Genomic DNA, 22,720 nt, shown 5'->3' with positions numbered 1-22,720 from the left:
TGAGTGGGGAGCCTGACCCACGGCTCCATCCCAGGAGATCATAACCTGCGCCAAAGTCAAACACTTAACCAACTGAGCCACCCAAGTGTCTGATCAAAGTATGATTTTAAAGGAAAGCCCAATTATCATATTTCATCCATAAATTTAAGAAGAGATTTTCACGTCAATAAATCAATGGTCTCTCCACAACTTACAACTACTGTGGAAAAGTTCAGGTTGCCCAAGTGGCCATTTGTTCTCAAGAATCCTTGATCCCAGCCACAGTTCTGTTCTCTCAAACATCTTCAATGTGTATACTTCCTATACCACTCACTGTCAGTGGGATTACCTTCAGTTTACCCATAATTATTAAGGTTAATATGGCAATTTGATTTAAAATATATCTAGAAGAATCACTGCATATTCATTCATCTATTCACTCATTTATTCATTTAATAAGTATTTGTGATTCTAGACACCAGAGGAGCAGTGTTGAGCAAATTAGACAAAGAACTTGTTCTCCAAACTTATATTCTAGAGTTTTGATTTAAAAAAAGACAACCATTATGTAGAAGAGTACTTCTTTGTATGAGCATTGGTGTTCCTGATTCTACTTTATTTTCCCTTTGGGAAACTCTTTATATCCTCCCAACAAGCCCACACATTTTATTTAAGAGTTAACAAGTTTTACATATGTCTATTGCTTCCTTGGTCCCCCAGCTCCCACTGCCTGCCCTATATATAGATTGCTCCAGAAAGGTCTGGGAAAAATGTGAATGACCACATCTTCATTTCAATTAATAAAGTATTAATAGGAAAAAAAGTAACCTGTGTCTCAAATTCATAGCTTTGAAAATGAAATTTCTACATAATTACATGACAGCATTCAGAAAATATGTATGCCTCTACATATAACTGTATGATTTAGTAACTATGATGTGTTATTTTAAAATGAATGACTATGCAAAATCAGTTCCCTTATATATCAATCTCTAATTTTATAAACTAGATGGTTAGAGCTACAAAAGTTATCACTGTTTTTTGCAACATTGAATACTAACTCAAATTCTTTAGAAAGCCATCTATAGTACTTTGAATTTTTGTTGTTCCAAAATGGCCTTTCTTTCTGGACAAGTACTTGATAGAGAAAAACTCAATATTTAAGCACGCAATATATAGCTGTCATTAAAAAAAAAAGTAAAACAATAAGGACTCATAGAAGTTTTCTCCCTTTTTAGATTTAAATTAATGTGGTTTTAGCTGTTTATTCTTACTTCCTCAGTCAACAGAAATTAAATTGTAATATGCTATCAGGCCTGTTCTGCCATTGTTTCCTTGCAGATTGAGAATAGAAATGATTTCTAATTTTAAAGATTGAAAAGATTTAATAACTGGATGAATTATATTTTAAAATTCCCATTAATTTATTTTCAAATGAGGAAAACCCACAACTGGGAGAACTGATTATTATGGGGGGGGGGGGGAAGGCCTTGATTTGTAATTGTACCCAAATATGAAAGCCTACATTTTGTAAGCATAAAGATTACATTCTCTTCAAAAGATTTGCAAATTCTCATAGGCACATAACTTAGAGAATGAGAAGATTGTAATTTGAAAAATTACAGATTTCATTGTTTTTTTGATGTGTGAAACCTATAAACAAATATCAAGAGATTGTATTGCAAGACTGAAAATCCCTTGTTTAGTTTTGTAAGGGACATTGCCCTATGTGGGTTACAACCCTGACTTAAAAGAAAAATGCAGAGTAATGCAAAAGACACTCTAATCACTGCATCTAATTACAAAGAAGAATACACAGTAAAAAAAATGTAAGTATTCTTGGGCAGGCGTGTGGTCTAGTGGTCAGAGCATGAGATTTCAAGTCAGTAGTCTAAATTTCTATTTTAAACACCACTTCTAAATTTCTCCATGACTTTGGGCATGACATGAATTTTATTTTTAAATATGAATCTGAGATTCATGCTTGATAATTATAAAGTAGTCTTTTAATCCTCTATTAGAGGTATAAACCTAATGCTATAAAAAATTAACAGAGGGACAGGTGTTTTCTTGACTTCTTGGTAATAAAAAACTTACTTGACAGAAAGTCTAGGTAAATATAAATGAATTCAGAAATGTTTTCTTTACCGTTTCCCAGTAGCACTACTATACTCGTGTGTTATTTCAAAATTGGTTCAGGGCATTACTTAACAACCAACTCACTGATATAGTGACTAATTCTGATAACTTTCCTCTAAATTGCTCCTTTGGTTTTGAGGAAATAGTAGTCCTCAATGGAGCCAACGCTGCTCTTTTTATACTAATTGTTATTGTCACTCTAAGGAACTTGTACTCCACCGTGATGTGCCTGCTTTGTGTTTTGTTTATGTGTAGTGTTTTTTAAGTGTTCCTCCAAGTGTAATAAGTACAGACAAATTACCATGTAAGTTTTCTTTAAACTACTGCTAGATTTCTAGGGATGAATGTAGGTAAGTGATTCAAATTCTAACATACATCTATAAATCAATTAGCACAGTAATTTTCTCTGGGAATAATTAACATTTGAATTCAAGGAATGTGACCTGACTTACAGGACTGTTTTCTTTCTCTCTCTCTCCTTTTTTCTTTCTTTCTTTTCTTTCTTTCTTTTCTTTCTTTCTTTTTTTTCCTTCTTTCTTTCTTTCACAGAGCTTAAGTACTGAGAATACAATAATTTTCCCAAGTAAAATAATATTCTGATTTGCTTTTTAGTTCTTAGTTTAGCTAAAGAGTATCCTTTATCATTGGGAGAATCTACCCAGTCTAATTTACTAATATAGCCAGTATACAAATTAGAAACAATGAGCAAAATCAGGAATATCATGGGGTATTAGTACAGCATGCAGTAAGGTTATACAACATGTGGCCAAAATCTCAACCCCAACAAGAACCTTCAGTGTCTGACCTATTACACATTTTCCAGGCAAGAAGTGAGCTTTAAAAAACAGCAATTTATCAAGATAATGCCTCATGAAAGGAAATGGAGACCATTATAAGGAAAAGTAAAACAGCTTAAGGACAAATCTTGTTTTATGTTTCCCTGATTAGAAATGCAGTGTTAGAATGCCTTGCTAAAGTACTTAGAGCATGATTATATGGTCCAAATCTCAGGTGAGAAATCAGAGTTAAAGGATCAAATCCTGACAGGGTCAGTTTGGTCTTCTGGCATTATATAGAAGGAAAATTAGAATGGAGTTTTCACTAAATTTGTCCTCTGGGGGGATCTTCAAATGGAATCCTTGTGTAGTGGCTTTTAGTAGCTCTAATAGCTTCAGAGAATGCCTCTAGATTTTAACATTTATTTATGTTAAATTAAAAAAAGGGGGAAATCCAACCTATAAAGATCCTGAAATTAAAGTTATCTATTTTTTTTTTATAAAACTTGAACATTTAGGAAAATATTAGTAGTTTCTATTTTAAATGCAGAAATTTCGTCTTGCATTAAGTCCACTGAAGTCCACTTTGCAATTTGCTCTTTGGACCTGTTCAATGCATCTTGCATTCAAAAACAATAACAAGAAAGAGCAATTTCCTAAAATTTGTTACATTAGTTATAAAACACTACATTTCTCCTTTTTAAATCAAAATATTTGATTCTTCATGTTCTCTCCGGGTTTCCAAATCCAACCCTACTTTACCTATCCACTCCCTAAATATACAATAGATACAGATTAAAAACGACAATATCTTCTTACACGTGTGATGCTGTCCCTCTGAGAAGAGCAAGGTGGAAAAAATATTTTTAAATCATGGGAATAAATTCTGCTATGACAGAATTCGGTATAATGGGTCAACTTCTAGAATAGGGAATGAAGGATTTTCACTTCATTCTTCAGAAGATATTTTTCTAAGTATCAATTATAATGATAAACTGTGATTCTTTGACTGGCTTAGTTGATACTTGAACTTTCTCCAAGAGTTCATATTTCCTCCCATTAGTCCCAGTTTTATCCAGCATTACAACGTAATTCTTGCATTCCAATCCTAAATCTGCTAGAGTACTTTAAACGGATATAGGACATTTGGCTTGGTGCAATAGAGCCAGAAACCTGGAAACTGGGAAAACAGAGTTCCTCTGTTGTCTCAATGTATTACTCATCCTATAAAATTCAAATTTTGTTTTTGACATAGCAAAGTTATCTCTAAAAAGTTACCATAGAATCATAAATAATTATCTTAACAGCGGATTTGTCATTTTCATTTTGAGTTTATTTTAAATTTGAAGTGTGCTACAAACAATTCCTGTATGATTGCTAAGCACAAAACAGAATTTTAATAGCTATAACTGAGAACCAAAGAATGACAACATATGCATTATTATTAAAATATTACATTCTCATTGTTGATTTATCCTTTTGAAATAATACCAAGTATAGCTTTGTTAGCTTTTACAATCATTAACATTTACATGATAGAATTTGTTAAAATCTAGAAAGCAGTTCAGGGTGTTATGGATAGACATTCAGACTCAGACTTTTATTACCATCCTCAATATTCAGTTTCTAATTTGCGATTTAAGGTGGTGTCTCTACCTCTAGCTACTGCATTCGTAGTCCAGATAGCAGGAAGAAAAAAAAAGAGGCATTTCCCACACAGAACAATGCATTGTAAATTTTATGACCAAAACTTGATCGTGGTTCTTTGACGTAATTAGTATATTCATAATTTTTAATTCTTTTGTCATTGTATTTGATTATACATTTTCTATATTAAAAGATAATTTTCAAGAAAAAGTAAACTCATGACTCACAACAAAGCAATCTTGAGAAAGAACAAAGCTGAAGGTATCACACTTGCTGATTTTAAACTATATTAAAGGGCAGCCTGGGTGGCTCAGCAATTTAGCGCCGCCTTCAGCCCAGGGTATGATCCTGGAGACCTGGGATTGAGTCCCACGTAAGGCTCCCTGCATGGAGCCTGCTTCTCCCTCTGCCTCTCTCTCTCTCTCGCTCTGTCTCTCTCATGAATAAATAAATAAAATCTTTAAAAAAAATAAAATACATCATAAAGTTCTAGTAATCAAAACAATATGGCATTAGCATTAAAAACAGACACATAGATTAATGGAATAATAGCCCAAAACTAAGCCCATGCATACACGGTCAACTAATTTATGACAAAGGAATCAAGAATACATAATGGAGAAATAAATGATCTCTTCAATAAATGTTATTAGGAAAACTCCACAGCTACATGCAAAAGAATGAAACCGGATCACTATCATACACCATACACAAAAAATCAACTGAAAATGGATTAAAGACTTGAACATAAGACCTAAACCATAAAAATCCTAGAAGAAAATATAGGCAGTAAGATCCTTGATATCAGTCTTAAGGACAATGTTTTTTCAATTTGATACCATAAGCAAGGCAACATAAGCAAAAATAAACATGTGGGACTACATCAAACTGAAAAACTTTTGCACAGAAAAAGAAACCATCAACAAAATGAAAAGACAATCTACTGAATGGGAGAAAATATTTGCAAATTATGTATCTGATAAGGGATCGATATTCAAAATATATAAAGAACCCGTACAACTGAATAGCAAAAAACTAAACAACTAAAAACATGTGCAGAGGATCCGAATAGACATTTTCCAAAGAAGACGCACAGATGGTCAACAGATACACGAAAAGATAAATCACCACAATGAGATGTCACCTCATCCCGGTTAGAATGGCTATTATAAAAAAGATAGGTGGGGTGCCTGGCTGGCTCAGTTGCTACTCTTCATCCTGGGATTGTAAATTTAAGTCCCACATCGGATGCAGAGATTACTTAAAAATAAAATCTTTATATTAAAAAAAAAAAAGACAAGCAATAACAAGTTGGGATAAGGATGTGGAGAAAAGAAAACCCTTTTGCACTGTTGGTAGGAATGTAAATTAGTGCAACCACTATGGAAAACAGTGTAGACGTTCCTCAGAAAACTAAAATTAGAACTACTATATAGGGCAGCCTGGGTGGCTCAGCGGTTTAGCGCCACCTTCCCACCAGGGCCTGATCCTGGAGACCTGGGATTGAGTCCCACATGGGGTTCCCAGCATGGAGCCTGCTTCTCCCTCTGCCTGTGCTTTTGCCTTTCTCTCTCTCTCTCATGAATAAATAAATAAAATCTTAAAAAAAAAAAAAAAGAACTACTATATAATGCAGCAATTCTACTTCTGGGTAATTACCCAAAGGAAACAAAAACACTAACTTGAAAAGATATCTGCACCCCCACGTTCACTGCAACATTATTTACAATAGTTAGGATATGGAAGCAACCTAAGTGTCCATCAATGGATGAATGGAAAAATAAAATGTGGTACATATATATAATGTAATATTGTTCAACCATAAAAAAAGAAGGAAATTCTGTCATTTGCAACAACATGGATGGATCTTGAGGGCATTATGCTAAGTGAAACAAGTCAGACAGAAAGAGACAAATATCTCAGTCATATGTGGAATCTAAAAAAAAAGAAAAAGAAATTGAAGTCATGATACAGAGAACAAATTGGTAGTTGCCAGAGATAGGAGCTTAGAGATGGGTGAAATGGGTAGAGGTGGTTAAAAGGTACAAACTTACAATTATAAGATAAATAGGTGCTGGGGATATAATGTCCAGCATGGTGACTATAGTTAATAATACTAGATTATATATTTCAAAGTTGCCAAGAGTAGATTTTTCATTACAAGAAAAAATTCATAACTATGAGTGTTTATGGATGTTAACTAAGTTTATTATGGTGATCACTTCACAATATATACAAGTATCAAATCATTATGTTGTGTACCTGAAACTAATATAATGTTTATGTCAATCATAGCAATAAAAAAGTAGACATATTTGAGTGAGTTTAATCGATTCATGTTTTTATAGTTTGCAGTATACTAGGAGATGAATATAATCCCATATATATGGTAACATTATATCTGATAGCTATTTATGCAACATTTATGTTTTTTTTAATTTTTATTTATTTATTTGAGAGAGAGTGAGACAGACAGAAAGAGCATGAGCTGGTGAGGAGGGGCAGAGGGAGAGGGTGAAGCAGACTCCCTGCTGAGCAGGGAGCCTGGGGTGGCCCAATCCCAGGACCCTGGGATCATGACTGGAGCCAAAGGCAGATGCTTAACTGACTGAGCCACCCAGGCATCCCTATTTATGCTACATTTAAAACATGTACCATGCCACAGTTCTTAAAATCCAGAGTAATGGAGGTAGGCATGGACTCTTTGTGTTACCAGCTGAATGACTTTGGCTCAAACCTCAGTTTCTCTACTATAAAATAGATTTAAGAAATCTAACTCAATAGATTTTTATAGAATTAATAATAAATAATAACATGTCTATGAAAAAATAGACCACAATACTGGATGCACACAATGTGCACAAAAAGGTTAGTTACTTCACTACTTTAGGAAGCTGAGCTACAGTAGTAGAGCAGTGGCTTTTTTCTTTTTTTCAATTTTTCCTTCCTTCCTTCTTTCCTTCTTTCTTTCCTTTTTTTCTTTCTTCCTTTCTTCCTTCCTTTCTTCTTCCTCCCTCCCTCCCTCCCTCCTTCCTTCCTTCCTTCTTCCTCCTTCCTTTTTTACTTTACTGTACCTAAGAATGACTGTGGGGTTATTAAACATGGAGCTTTCTGGGCCTTATCCTTTGAATCTGAATACTTGGGTTTAGAGCAGAAAAGTGAGGAGGATGACTTGATGTAGGTAGTCCCTAGATTTCTCTTGAGAAAGAAGTGGTTCAGGTGATAGTGTATCAGGTGGTGATAGATATGAGGCCAGTTGATCCCTGACCTAATTTGCCTTTCTAACAGACTTAACATATGGCTTAAGGCAAGATATTTCCGTCTACCCTTCCTTTGGCTATCTGTAAACAAGAATGTAGAGATCAAGTCTATTGGCTTCGCTCCCAGGGGAAACTTTTCTAAGTTTCAAATAATATAATAACTTATATATTTTGTTAAATTTTCAAATGATTGCCAAGAAAAAGGAGAGTTAAATTTTAAAAAGGAGTAAAACCAAGAGAAAATGTGTTTGGCAAAAGGCATAAAATTATGTTTGGAATGAGACAGGACAAAAATTGAAAAGAGATTGGAGACAGGCAAAACAAAGATGCAGCAAAAATAGGGGGCAGATTAGCAACCAAATACTAAATCTCTTATGTTTATTTTGGGAATTGGGGAATTAATAGCTACACACTCAGAAAAAGGAGGGAGTTCAAAGGAAAAGTAGCGAAAGGTATAGGGAGAAATAGAATGGATACACAAGAGAGGAAAACTGAAGATCAAATGCAAGAAAAGAAAGGCAAGGGGGTTCTGAAATTTGTCCCTTGCCTAATTATTACCTTAAAATCCATAAAAGAAAATTCTGCTGAGGGGAAAAAAACTAAGCAGAATTTCTGAAGGGAAGAGCACAGAACTTAAAACCTAGAGGGCAATTTGTAGTTGGGAGATTTCTAAGTCAGCAAATACCCACACAAGGATCTCATTGAAGGAAATTCGATTATAAAGTCACGAGGGATGATTTAAGGCTCTTTTATTGACTCAGATGCCAGGATGAAAGACTGACTTTCAAGAATAGACTGATTTTTTAAGAAATTTTAAAAATATTTGTGAAGGGAGAGAGAGAAGCTTCTGGCTGTTAATGCTATTAGAATAGCATATGGCCTTTTTAAATGAACATATTATTTATAACAAACTGATAGGAAGGGATCACATAAATGGTAAAAATCCTGAAAAAAGTTGAATGGTAAGAGAAATTATAAATGTGTAATAAAACATCTATAGCCAGGTAATTTATTAGTTTGTGCTTGTCCTCTCTTTATTTCCTTATATTTTTCTTTCTCCATTTCAAGCAGACAGTCATGCTTTAGATTCCCTTTGTCAGGGAAGTTTTGTGGCTATAGTTCCCTTTGTCAGGTTGAATTCAAACGCAAAAGTTGCATATATTCAAACTCTTTCCATCTTTTGTAAAGGCTGAAATTCATAAATAATATTACGATAGGAACCCCACTAGAGGGGCAGCCCGGGTGGCTCAGTGGTTTAGCGCTGCCTTCAGCCCAGGGTGTAATCCTGGAGACCCAGGATTGAGTCCCACATCAGGCTCCCTGCATGGAGCCTGCTTCTCCCTCTGCCTGTGTCTCTGCCTCTCTCTGTGTCTCTCATGAATAAATAAATAAAATCTTAAAAAGAAGGGAACCCCACTAGAGAGGACAGAAAGAAAAGTATGAACTGTGCCAGTTGAGTTTTGAAATGTTCTACAGGGTTCCTATGGGTGAAAAGGGCAGCAGTACTTAATCACTGTTGTGCTTTTAATAGCTGTCAATTTATTCAAGTGTAATGTAAAGTTACTTTTTTTTTAAGCTTTGAGACATAACTTGGAAATCGAATAAATTCACTTTATTGTGAATTTTTAAAATTATGAAGTAGTTCATGCTTATAAAAGAATATATGTATAGGTGCATATATACACATATATAAACTGATACATATAAAATAATATGCATGATTTAAAGAACAACAAAATAAACATCCATATAACTACCACCCAGTTTAAGAAAAGGAACATTACCTTCGAAGCCTTCCAGACTCTCTGTAATCATCCTATCACCTCTTCCAGAAGTAGCTACCTATTTTATTTTTGTGTTTACAATTCCTTTGCTTTCCATAAGTTTTATCTACAAATGAGTATGTCTATTCCTAAGTCATATTTAGCTTGATATGACTTTGAACTTATAGGATATCATACTTTATGTTTGTCTGTAATTTGTTTTACTAACATTACATTTCTGACAATCACCTAAGTTATTGCATCTGTATAGTTCACTCATTTTTCACTGCTATATACTATTCCACAATTTGAATAAACAACAATTTATATACCCATCCTTCTGTCAATGAACATCTTGGTTGTTTTCAGTTTTTGTCTTGTTTTGTTAAATGTTTTTTTGTTTTTGTTCTTGTTTTTTCAGAAAGAGGGAGAGAGAGCACATGCCTGAGCAGGGAAAGGGGCAGAGGGAGGTATAGAGAGAGACTCTCAAACAGGCTCCACACCCAGCAGGGAGCCTGACATGGTGCTAGATCTCACAACCCTGAGATCATGATCTGAGGTAAAATCAAGAGTGAGACACCTAACTGACTGAGCCACCCAGGCACCCTGCTATGAACATTCTTAAACACATCTCTTAGTGTATAGATGTATGAATCTTTCTTGGATAAATAACTGAGTAGAATCACTAAGTTGTAAGGTACAGCAGATTGTGTTCCAAAGGATTCCATCACTTTACATTCTCTTAAACAAAGTGGTCTCCATCCTCCCCAGACTTTTGATATAGTCAGACTTCCTAATCATTATCAGTGTACTGGGATGGGAAGTAAAAATCCTTTATAAATCACATTCATTCATTCTTTGATGAATGTTCAATTAATTCTTAAGTTCAACAGATTAAAATTCCTTAAAAAGTTAGTCTCCATTTACACACATAAAAATAAGCCTTTTAAACTATATTGACAAATTTAAGACATCTGATTATCCCTGCTACTTTACATGACTGACAAGACAAACTTACAATTCAACAAGCACTACAGCTGCTTAAAAATTCCCCCAAAACTTAGTGGCTTAAAACAACTAAAATTTTGTTACGTGGGGTGATTTTTATAATCATAAATTCAAGCAGAGATTGGCTAAGAGGCTCATCTACTCCATCTAGCTTTGACTAGGTAGCCACTTGGTGGTATTCAGCTGATTGTTGAGCAGAGTTGGAGAGTGAAAGACAGTGTAACTCACTCATCGTGTCTGAATATGGATGTCTAGAAGGCTGGACTTAGGTGAACACTTTCCCATGCAGTTTCTCCTGCAAAGTAACCAAACTTCTTACATGGCTGCTCAGGAGGCCCCGACAGAAAGAAGCCCCTGAGCTTTTAATGACTTAGCCTCAGAAGTTCCGGAATGTCACTTCCACCAAATTCCATTAATTAGGCAGTCACTGAGTCCAGGCTAGATTCAAGAAGTAAGGAATTCAACTCAACCTCTCAATGACACAAATTTCAAAGAATTCGCAGCCATCTTCAATCCACATGGTAAGTAAGTTCTGCTCGCTAGGTCAACCCACAACCCTGTCTAACCCTATTTAACCTACAACCTTGTCTAACCCTGTCTACATTATATTCTAGAATTTGGTTTCCCAGAAAATCATGTGTGGCTAGGTATCTTTTTGAGTTTCACAGTTTCCTAATTTTTACTGTAAACATTATAAATTTAATCACCTGATCTGGGAAAATAGGATTCTGAACTTCTTACCCAGGTTGCAGTTAACCTCTTAGTATGTGACAACTTAATTTAATTTCATACACCATCACTACCCCCAATCTGGCTTGTATGGATTTACTTAAATTTTGTTTTTAATCTGCCTCTCCAGTCACAATTTTAAAATCATTGCATTACATTCTGTATTGGGAAAGGTCAGAGGTCCACAGATCCCAGAGTGTCCATGCCAAGTATATGAAAATGCATCAACAGGCATACAGGTAGACGGGATTGGGGCCATAGGAGCTATTAACTAGCAAAAGAGTCTTATTCCCAAAACATGCAGCAGAGTTGCCAGATCTGAAGGATGGCTCATGGGTTGGGCAGTGGTTATTTCAGTACTAAGCAGAATGAGCCAATAACTTAAATCTACTTTTCTGGAGGGGTCTCTAAGGTAGCGGCTTTTGTACAGTTCTCAGGGGAGGAGGTTGGGGAACCCAGTAATAATTGAGAATGAATTACTCTCCAGCTTTATTAATTTGAGGCTCAGAGGTAAATTTAAATTAGCTTAAAAAAAATAGTGTGGTATTTTCTGCAGACCTGAGTTTGTGGATAAAGATTCCCACTGGCCTCAGCCATAGCTATAATACTAAGTACCAATCCTTTCACTATTCCTTGGTGAAAATTCCGTCTATCATCCCACCTACCACCTCAAGCAGCTATTATAAACTTCTACCATTCTCCTCAGGGCCTCAACTCTTACATTCTCAACTGATGTTCTTGTTCCCAAGAACAATCTTGTTCCCAGATTTCCTATCCATCTTCTCCTAAACTTACCGATGCCATATGCATTCTTCCCTCCAGGGTCAGAGGAAGAAGCATTCCTCTGTCAGGAGAAGTAAGCTACTCCTCTTTAAAGCTGATTACCCTCCTGCCTTCTCTAGTACCTAGACTATCGATACTGTAAATTTCTCCAATCTGTTAGCCTCATCCATAAACTGGTGAAATCTTTTCCAGTCTTAATAAAATTTGTTTGGTCCTAAGTTCCCCTCCAACTATTCTGCTTCATCTCTCTCATTTTCATTGCTGAGTTTCCAAAAATACTTATTCTAAACTATTCCATGTCTTTAGTCTCCAATCCACTGTAGCCTGGCTTTAACACCCTTCCTACTTCTGCTAAGATTTCTCTTGGAAAGATAGCAAAGGCCCAGACCCTAACTTTGGATTCCTTTTGACAGTTTTCAGTGCTGCTTCTACACTGTAAACTAAACCTTCCTTAAAGATCTCTCCTTCCTCTCCTGTCTCAAGGAATTCCTATCTCTCTGACTATTCATTCTCAAGTTCCATCATTGAATTCTCTCCCTGGAAATAATTCTTATAGGTTCTTCAGGGTTCTGATCTCGCCCAACACTGTTTCCACTTATCCAACATTGACTATTTCCTTGGGCCATCTTATATGCCTCCGTATGTTTAAATTCTAATTAGCACACGCCTTCTCCTTTGAGGCCCAGATCAATATATTCAAGTTAAACTCCACAAGAGGCAGACATAAGCATAATAGGACGACAACCTACCTTCAATAGTGAAGCCAGGGAATACTTTAGAGAAGCGTTAAGTCGAAACCTTAAAAAATTAAGAGCCAGCTGAAAGAAGAGCAGAAAAAGAAGTGAATCAGGCAGAGAAAGGCCAAAAACAGGAAGGTACCAAGAGTTGGGTTGTTCTAGGAAACCAAAGACCAGTATGGCTGAAACACCACTGGCAAAAGAAAAAACAGAAATGAGTTTCCTAATACTGAACCCACTCACCCAGCGCAGTGCAGAATTAGCCTGCTTACCCAGCACAGTGCAGCACTGGGACAGACCAGGCCTCTTCCAATCTTTGCACAGGACAGAGCCTGCCTTTAGAGGGGCACAGGGGAACATGTGCTTTTTGTGGGCAGGTTTATCACCCACGGGGCAAGGAAAGAGTTGAGCTGAGCATGCTCAGTAATTCTTCACAAATTTTCCAATCAAATAAGTTTTTCTACCTCTCCAGGCAGAATGAATAAAGAGGCAAAGATAGGTATTATCAAAGGAGTCATCATAATAACTATGATTATTATAATTATAATCATATTATATCAATTATTATGATTATAATAATCTCTATGATTCAATAATCATAGAACTTAAACCAGGCAAAAAGGTAGAAGGAAAAGGGGATTAAATGATAATGAAAATGTGTGGGGTCAGGGTACTGGAAGTCTCAATTAAATCGACAAATTGTGGCTGTGGTAGTTCTACAGAAAAGGGGAAAGAATAAAAGGACAATGGCCCGGAGCCAGATATCTACAGCCCAGATTTCAGTGGTACCAAACTTTGGTTCTGAGAGATTCGAGAAATGGCTGAGGTAGTGCAGCTGCAATGGAACGGAGGACCAGGTGTTGGAGGTGAGAAGATCCAGGAATAGAGACAGCAAGTGGAGATAAATCACCCACATAAATGACACAGTTCCAGAGATCACATAGAAAGAGGTGAAGAGAAAAAATGAACCAAAAGCTAAAGTCTTCAGTGGTTGAGATGGGAAGGAGGACATTAAATATTGGTGATGACGAGGGGAAGAAATGGAAATGAGTTTTGAAGAAAGAGAAGGGCATGAAGTGGTTTGCAAGGAGCTATGGATGCAAAGCCATCTACTCCACCTCTTAGCACTGAGGTGCTTTGGATGTAAGAGGAAAAACAGTTTCCACATGGACAGGCTGCAAGAACAACAGGATATCAGAGCTTTCAGTTAATGCAAGGAATCATTTAAACAAGAGGTTGAAGCTGTAGGGCAGTTTGCTGATCACACAATAAGACATTCTGGAGGGCATTTTGAAGGTCACAGTGAAAGGATTTGGGAGTTGAGGAAGGGGTGAGCAGGGCATCATTCAGCTTGTACCCTATGTCCTATTTGCACAGAATATAATGTAAATAGTACTCCCTGAGTTTTGCATCCAAAGGGTCCTGGAGATAATAACTTGAGCAATATGAGGGTGAGCATTTGGGGAAAGCTTAGCCCAAATAGAGATAAACAGGTAAACAGAGGTGTGAGACATAATAAAACTAGTTCTTGTGGTCCCTTCCCCCCCCCCCCCAAAGATTTTATTTATTTATGTATTCATTCATTCATTTGAGAGAAAGCTAGAGAGAGCATGAGCCAGTTGGGGCCAGGGAGAGGGAGAGGGAGAAGCAGATTCCCTGCTGAGCAGGGAGCTGGTGGAGGGGCTCGATCCCAGGACTCTGAGATCATGACCTGAGCCAAAAGCAGATGCTTTACCGACTGAGCCACCGGGGCGCCCCCTATGTCTTGTAGTCTCTTAAAGAGGAGGTGGGGTTTTGATTCTAACATGATGTTTTCAGTATCTTTGTTGCTAATGCAGCCTTGGCAAGGGTTCATAATGGCTTTCTCAAGAGGTACTAAATCCTGATATTCTTACTTTCCAGCTATTTCTTAAGTTAATCCTCTTCTCTCTCTCTCCCCACTTGTCACTGACTTAGCTGAGGATTTTTTCTTTTCTCTGGATTTTTGCAGAAACCAACATCATTACTAGCCCTGTGCCACCTGTTGAGTCCTTTATTTTGCCACTATGTCAATGTACATGGCATTTTCTACCCACGCCATCCTTCTACACCTCTGCATGCCTTTGGACTCGCTCCTTTCTGCACTGTCTTTGCTCTCCTTGTTTGCCAGATAACAAAAAAAATTTGCATTTTGAGACCCACTTTGAGTACCATTCTTTCATGCTTTTACTGACCACCTCCACTGCAGTCTTACAAATATTGTTGTCCCTGGCTTCTGACTCTGCTACCTTGCAGAACTGATTTATATTTCTCTCCCCAGTTATGCTATAAACTCCTTGGGGCTGAGAGTTATTTCTTACACATATTTCTATCCATAGTGCTTCATACATAGTAAGGTCTCACTAAGAGATCATTGAATGGGTGGTACGGTTCATCAAATAGCTCATCCATCTAGCGTGTTTTACACCACAGGGTATCTCTCAATATTTTTCCTTTTCCTGCTACATTAACATCAAAGGATGGTGGTCCCCTGATTTCCTGTCCTGTTCAATCACAAAGCCTTTACCCCCTAGCTTTTCAAAAAGATGCTATCAAGTCTTTTGCTCCCTCATTTATGTCATCATTCTTTCTTTTCAACTGCCTTTTTCCTCTCTGCTGTGAAATATATTCAGGTTTTAATTACTCATCCATGATATCACCACCTTGACTCTGCTGCTCCTTGTAAATATTTTATTGTTTGTCAGATCTTCCTACTAATGTGAGTTGCAAAAGCATCTCTTTATTTTATTTTTTTGCTTCCTCAGCAGCAGCTAACAATCAAGACTGGATATACAGAGAAACACTCAAAAACAAAAAATGCAACTCTTAAGGAAGAAAGGAAATATTTTCCTAATACTCCATAATTTGGCAAGGCTAATGTGCAAAGGAGAAGCCAAATTTTAGAAATAACTACTTGTTTTGGCCCATTTAACATTATAGATAAAGGCCATCTTTCTCAGGCTGTGACTTGTAGGTGATGTCTTTGTTCCTCCAGGCACATACATAAAGTCCAGAAGGATGGAGAGTTCTGATCTTTGAATGATAGCACTTTGCAAACCTGATGAAAGGTATATAGTCCCAAGGAAAATGCACATTGTCTTTTTTTTTTTTTTTTTTGCTTTAGCGTCAGGGGTTCACGGATCTTCTGAAACCCAACCACAGACCCAGTTTTGAAGTTCCAGTTTAAAATAGCAGTTATTAGAGATTGTTTCAAGGTTTCCTTTTTGCTCTTTATTTTCTAACTTTCCTAGAATGAAAATGGATTGTGTTAAAAATATATGTTTTCTAAAAACCACCCCATGCTATAGGTATACTTAAAAGATCTTGAAAAATAAATTCATTATACAGTGAACCCATCAAAGACTGACAGGTTTTGAGTTAGAAATGCTTGGCAAATGAGGCACTCAATTTTCTCATCTGTAAAATGGAGTAATTAATATTAATCAGTTGTTATGTTGTATAGATTAATACTCGCAAAATCCTAATAAATGTGATTTTTCTAAGCTCCCTCTGGGTAGTCTGTTATTTAGGTTGTACTTTTCTTCTCTGGATTGAAACAGATACAATGCCACAGCTGCTTCTTCAGCTATTCTGTTATTTTGTGTGTGTGTGAAAGAACACCTGCTTAGAATGTACCTAAGGAGTTATTTCTTTGTTTTTTGATAATTAAAGCACTGCTATGGTGATGGCTGACATCTGGATTCACTTTTAAAGACTTCACTGTGTTTTTCTGGCTCCTGGGAGATTCATGAACTATAATGCATTAGATGGAAATGTGGTGATGTGCTTCATTTTGCAACAGCAATTTTACTCTTGCTTTGTTATTTCCCTACTGCAATGAGTGAGAGCTGCCACTCTGTTACTGCTGCTAAGAGATTAAGGGAACAGAGTTGAGCTCTAGAAATTTAATATGCCATATAATGCCTGATTTATTTTGATTCCGGCTTTGACTTGAATTGATAAACTCACTTGGGACAGCTCTGCAGAATCAACATCCAGGGATTACATATATATATATGGTATGACATAATTTCTTTTGAGGGGAGCATGAAAATCTACTTCTCTTACTTATTTCCAACAGCAACAGAGAAACTAAAACTTGGCAGAAATATTCTAATATTACAATTTCCTCAAAAGTTATATTCCTCAATCTCCACTCATTTATAGCTCCTTAAATTTTTCTAAGATTTGCTTCCGAGAACTATGTGCTTTTGTTTAAGGCGATTATAACTTACATCATTACTGCCTCTACCTTGACAGTCTTCTTGGGATCTCACTCACAGGTATTAATACCAATGGAGACCTGTGGATCAGTCAGGGCTCACGGTTGTAAAGGACGTAAGCTAATTCTGGCTGAATGAGCAGAAAAGAAGCTTAAGAGGAGATGGAAAGACTCAGAGAGTTGCCGGGAGGCTGGAGGGACAGGTATGGAACTCAGCTTCCAGGAACAATGCTCACAACCGCGCTGTGGAACTGGCACAATAAGGAGGTCACAATACTACTAGCTACTGCCCCACAAACACTAAAAGCAACTGCTGCCAATTCCACTGCCCACTAAGGCCACTTCTGTACGAGGAATTTAACCTTGCAAGCACTTCCACCTCCAAAGGTCAGATGCCTTTGCCAGCAAATTGCTTTCCAAGCAGAATCTTTCCTTCCTTGAGCTATGAACTTCCAGTCAAAGTCTTATGCAGGTGTGCTGAATGTTGAAGGCCAGGTCATATGTCTGCGCCCTAGCTGTGAGAGTCTGGAAATCTCGTTTTCAGAGCTTACCTTGGGGAAGCAGCACTGACATTAAGATTGGGAATTCCCTAAATGTAGCGAGTATATTCAAAACAACCTGGGCAGCCAAAAAATCTGAAAATGTTTTTTGCAGGAGAGAATTCATATTTTGAGAATATCTGCTAAGGGCCAGGTGCTTTAAATAGATTACATTGTTTAACCTTCAGCAAAACAGATGTTTTAATCCTGTTTTAATGATGGGGACACTGAGGCTCAGAGAAATTGTTACTAGCTCCAGATCATTTTGTTGGTAAAATGGAGAATATAGATTCATGTCTAGACTTTTTACCTTCAGAATTTTTCTTGTCTTACGACATACCTCTAATTTCCACTTCTCAACTGCTAATTCATATATAAACATAAGTGGACCAAGTAGTGGAGCAGAAAGGGGGACTAGAAATAATAGCTCTAGGAGCAAGCAACAAGAGATGCATTAGTTGCAAGAAAACTTAAAGACAATAATAAAACAGACTACTTCCTCTGCCTGTGTCTCTGCCTCTCTCTCTCTCTCCCTCCCTCTCTGTCTCTCATGAATAAATAAATAAAATCTTAAAAAAAAAAAAAAAAGGGCAGCCCGGGTGGCTCAGTGGTTTAGCACCTCCTTTAGCCCAGGGCCTGATCCTGGAGACCCGGGATGGAGTCCCAGGACGGCTCCCTGTATGGAGCCTACTTCTCCCTCTGCCTATGTCTCTGCCTCTCTCTCTCTCTCTCTCTCTGTGTCTCTCATGAATAAATAAATAAAATCTTTAAAAAAAAGACTAAAAGTAGGTCTACCTTATTATTATTATTATTACCATTAACATGTAACAGCAAGTCCAAAGAATGTCAACAATAAAATACTCCTTTTTGCTGAGGTGAACTGTTCCCTACATCTTGGTACACCAGTATATAAGAAGCCCTCTACTTAATTTCCAAGGTTTTAAAAAAGAAGGTTGTTAATAAATTGTCATTGAAGTGCCTTAAACAGTTATATCTTCCTACAACAGACCGTAAAGAAAAAAAATAGACCATTTAGCACATGATATGCCTGGGTACCTTTTAATATTATTTCTAAAAAAAAAATGAGTTCTAATTTTCATCTTAGAAGCACATCTCTCCTCACCACCACCCGCCCACAAAAGAAATACATCTCTCCCAAGTTTAGCAGTGCAAGCAGAGGCTCTTTTACCTTCTAGTAGCACCAGAAGCTCTGATAATGAGGCAGAAACTCCTTGGAGGGTCCCTTTGGTAGCAGATGCTGTTTTGGCAAGGTGGTCTCGGTGAAAAGGAAGAAAGAAGGAGATGCACTACAGTGGAAGAGGAAGAAGGATCTCTTTAGGTTGGCATGAGAAAGACACTGTTTAAATGAATCACAGGCACAGAGAATTTGAGATCTTAAAGAATTACTTTTACCCCATCACCAAGTTTTATAAATTCTGTCTCCTAAATATCTCTCAAGTAAGTTCTCTCTTCACCTTGGCCTATTCAGGTGCTAATACTATTTGATCTAGACTACTGCAGCATTCTGCTAGCTGCTCTTCCTGCCTGTCATTAGGCTCAGCTAATTCCAATCTATTATCCAAATAACTGTCAGAGTGATCCATGTAAGCATGAGTGAGATCATAGAATTTCCTTGCTTGAAAACCTTACAATAACTTTTCTGTCCTTCAGCAGATGCCATGCAAACTCCTTTGCATGGCTCAGAATTTTTTTTAAGATATCATCCTTCCCTACTTGTTTGGCCTCATCCCTTGTCGTCTTTTAACTCAAACACTGTAGTGTAGCTAATCCGAGCTACCTGCACTCTAAATGCTCTCTTAAGGCCTCTCTGCTTTGGCATGTGTTGTTCATTCAGCAGCCTATCTCCTCTTATTTGTTGACCTCCGGTAAGTCTTCTGTCTTTTCCTGATTCATACTGCATTAAGCACTTCATACTCTTTGCTCCATTCCACGATAGTGTAGGTTTATTTTCATATTAGAATGTAAGTTACAGAAAAATAATTGCATTCTGGTCTGGCTTCTCCTACCATACATTTTTTTTTTAAGCAGTGGCTATGCCTTTTATCTTTGCCACCCCAGTGGTCAGTGAAGCTTTTGGTATACATATTATATACTCAATAAAATAAAATAAAACATACATGCCAGGTTCTACTCAGTATAGAAGCTGTCAGGGTGGTGGCAGTCTAGTAGCAAGGGCAAGTCAAACTAAAAACACAAGGCATAAGATATGCCATTACTGAGGTTTATTATTATTATTTGAATATTTTATTTATTTATTTATGAGAGAAACACAGAGAGAGGCAGAGCCACAGGCAGAGGGAGAAGCAGGCTCCGTGAGGGAACCTGATATGGGACTCAATCCCAGGATCCCAGGATCACACCCTGAGCCAAAGGCAGACGCAGAACCACTGAGCCACCCAGGTGTCCTGCTACTGAGGTTTAAATGAAAATCTCTGATTACTTTAAGGAGAGAACTCTCAGCTCTGGTTTTAGGGTGAGGTGGGGGTACAAAATTGACAAGGATCAAGGGAAAAGATGGCATTTGAGGTGGACTCTGACAAGAGGAACTTTGATACTTGGAGATGCAGCAAGTATGAGGAATAGGTTAGGTTACATACTGATATAATAAAGCAGAGGGTGTAACACAAGATCATAGAGTAGTCCCACTGAGCATGTAAGAGAATGTAAGAAAAAATCTGGAGAATCATTTAGGCTTTAAGTGCTGGCTAAGGAGTCAGTATTTAATTTAGAAAGCAACCGTAGTGTAATTAAAAGCAGTAATTAGCAGAAGAAAACTATTAGAGCAACCATAATAGCCTGAGCGAGGAGTTACAAGGTCATCTTTGACAGGTAGTATAGTATAGACAGGCAGACAGACTTGGGTCACTTATTGGTGGTATGATCTTGAACATGTTATTCAAATTTACAAACCCCAAATTTCCTCATTTATTTCAAAGGCTGTTGTGATTAAATTTATGTGAAGAGATTAGCACAGTGCTTGGCATGTACCAAGTGCTTGAATTAATCAGTGATAATTCGGCAGCAACTGATAAAAATTCAATTCAAATCAGCCTAAGCAAATAAGGGAAATTATTAAAAGGTTACTGACAAGATCAATGGAACAGAATAGAGAGCTCAGAAATAGAACCACACATAGATAATCAAATGATCTCTGACAAAGGAGCAAAGGCATTACAATGGAGTAAAGATAGTCTTTTCAATAAATGGTGCTGGAACAAGTGTACATCCATATGCAAAAAAAAAAAAGTCTAGAGTCTAGACATAGATTTTACACCCTACACAAAAATTAACTCAAAATGTAGAATAGACCTAAATGTAAAATACAAAACTAAAAAAATCCTAGAAGATAACATACGAGAAAATCCAGGTGGCCTTGGGTTTGGTGATGACTTTGTAGATACAACATCTGAAGCACAATCCACGAAAGATGATTGATAAGTGGGACATGATAAATATTAAAAATTTCTGCTTTGTGAAAAACACTGTTAAGAGAATGAAAAGACAATCCATAGCCTGAGAGAAAATCTTTGCAAAATACATATCTGGTAAAGGACTGGTATCTGCAGTATATATAGAACTCTTAAAACCCAGCAATGAGAAAACAGTTTAATTTAAAAAGGGCAAAAGATTTGAGCAGACCCCTCACCAGAAGATACAGAGACAGCAAATAAACGTATGAGAAGATATTCAACATCATATGTCATTAGAAAATTACAAAATAAAACAATGAGATATCACTACACATCTATTATAATAGCTGAAAGCCAAAAACACTGACAACACCAAGTGCTGGTGAGGATGTGGAACAGCAAGAACTCTCATTCATTGTTGGTGGGAATGCAAAATGGTACAGTCACTTTGGAAGACATTTTGGCAGTTTCTTACCAAACTGAACATACTCTTACCATATGATCCAGCAATTACACTTCTTGGTGTTTACGTAAATGACCTGAAAACTTTTTTTTTTTAAGATTTTATTTATTTATTTATTTATTTATTTATTTATTTATTTATTTATTTGACACAGAGATAGAGCACAAGCAAGGGGAGCAGCAGAGAGAGAGGGAGAAGCAGGCTCCCCACTGAGCTGGGAGCCCAATGTGGGGCTCAATTCCAGGACTCTGGGATCATGACCTGAGCTAAAGGCAGAAACCAAACAGACTGAGCCATCCAGGCACTCCAGACCTGAAAATTTGTGTTCACACATAAAAACCAGCACACAAGTGTTTACAGTAGCCTTACTTAAGATCATCACAACTTGGAAGCAACCAAGATATCCTTCAATGGGTGAATGGATAAACACAGTGTAGATACAATAGATACATGGATACAATAGAATGTGATTCAGCAGTAAAAAGAAATGAGCTATTATGTGGTGAAAAGTCATGAAGGAAACTCAAGAGCATATTGGTAAATGAAAGAGGCCAATCTGAAAAGCCTATTTACTATATGATTTCAACTATATGATGTTCTGAAAAGGGCAAAACTTGAGACCATAAAAAGATCAGAGATTGCTAGGGGTTCAGTGGAGGGGAAGGGGAAGGTGAGAGATGGATAAGTGGAGCACAGGAAATATTTAAGGTAGGGTAACCATTCAGTAGGATACTGTAATGGTCAGTATATGGCATTGTGCAGTCAGCAAGCTCCATAAAATGTAAAACATAAAAAGTAAGTCCTAATGTAAACAAGCTATAAACTTTAGTTAATTACAATATAATAATATTGGCTCATCAATTGTTAACAAAAGTATCACACTAATGGAAGATGTTAATATCAGAGAAACTAACAGGGTACCTTGGTGGCTCAGTCCCTTAAGCATTTACCTTTGGTTCAGGTTGGGGAGATAGAGGGAATATGGGAACTCTTTGTACTGTCCATTCAGTTTTTCTGTAAACCTGAAAATGCTCTAAAAATAAAGTTATAAATTTAAAAATTCACTAAGCAGTATATATGAAATTCATGCACTTTAATACAAAATGAAAGTGGTGCTTTAAAAAAAATGCTACTGAGATAATTCCCAGAAACAAAGACAGCTCAGAGCTTTTGGGACTAAACCTGGGAATTTGATTCTCTTTTGTTTTTATTCTCTGATAAGCAGA

At 36.9% G+C, this 22,720-nt stretch overlaps 1 protein-coding gene across 1 annotated transcript in view; it reads right to left on the bottom strand.

Moving 5' to 3' along the window:
• The window catches only part of FTCDNL1 (formiminotransferase cyclodeaminase N-terminal like), a 57,298-nt gene that overhangs the window by 22,488 nt on the left and 12,090 nt on the right, over positions 1-22,720 (bottom strand). The window contains 1 exon segment of the mRNA XM_072812655.1: positions 18,790-18,907. The gene's annotated coding sequence lies outside the window, so the exon portion shown is untranslated.

This window comes from Canis lupus, chromosome 36 (genome assembly GCF_048164855.1).
Source record: "Canis lupus baileyi chromosome 36, mCanLup2.hap1, whole genome shotgun sequence".
Classification (NCBI taxonomy): Eukaryota; Metazoa; Chordata; class Mammalia; order Carnivora; family Canidae; genus Canis; species Canis lupus.
Note: the sequence above shows the minus strand (reverse complement) of the source record. Positions and strands in the feature narration are given on the sequence as shown.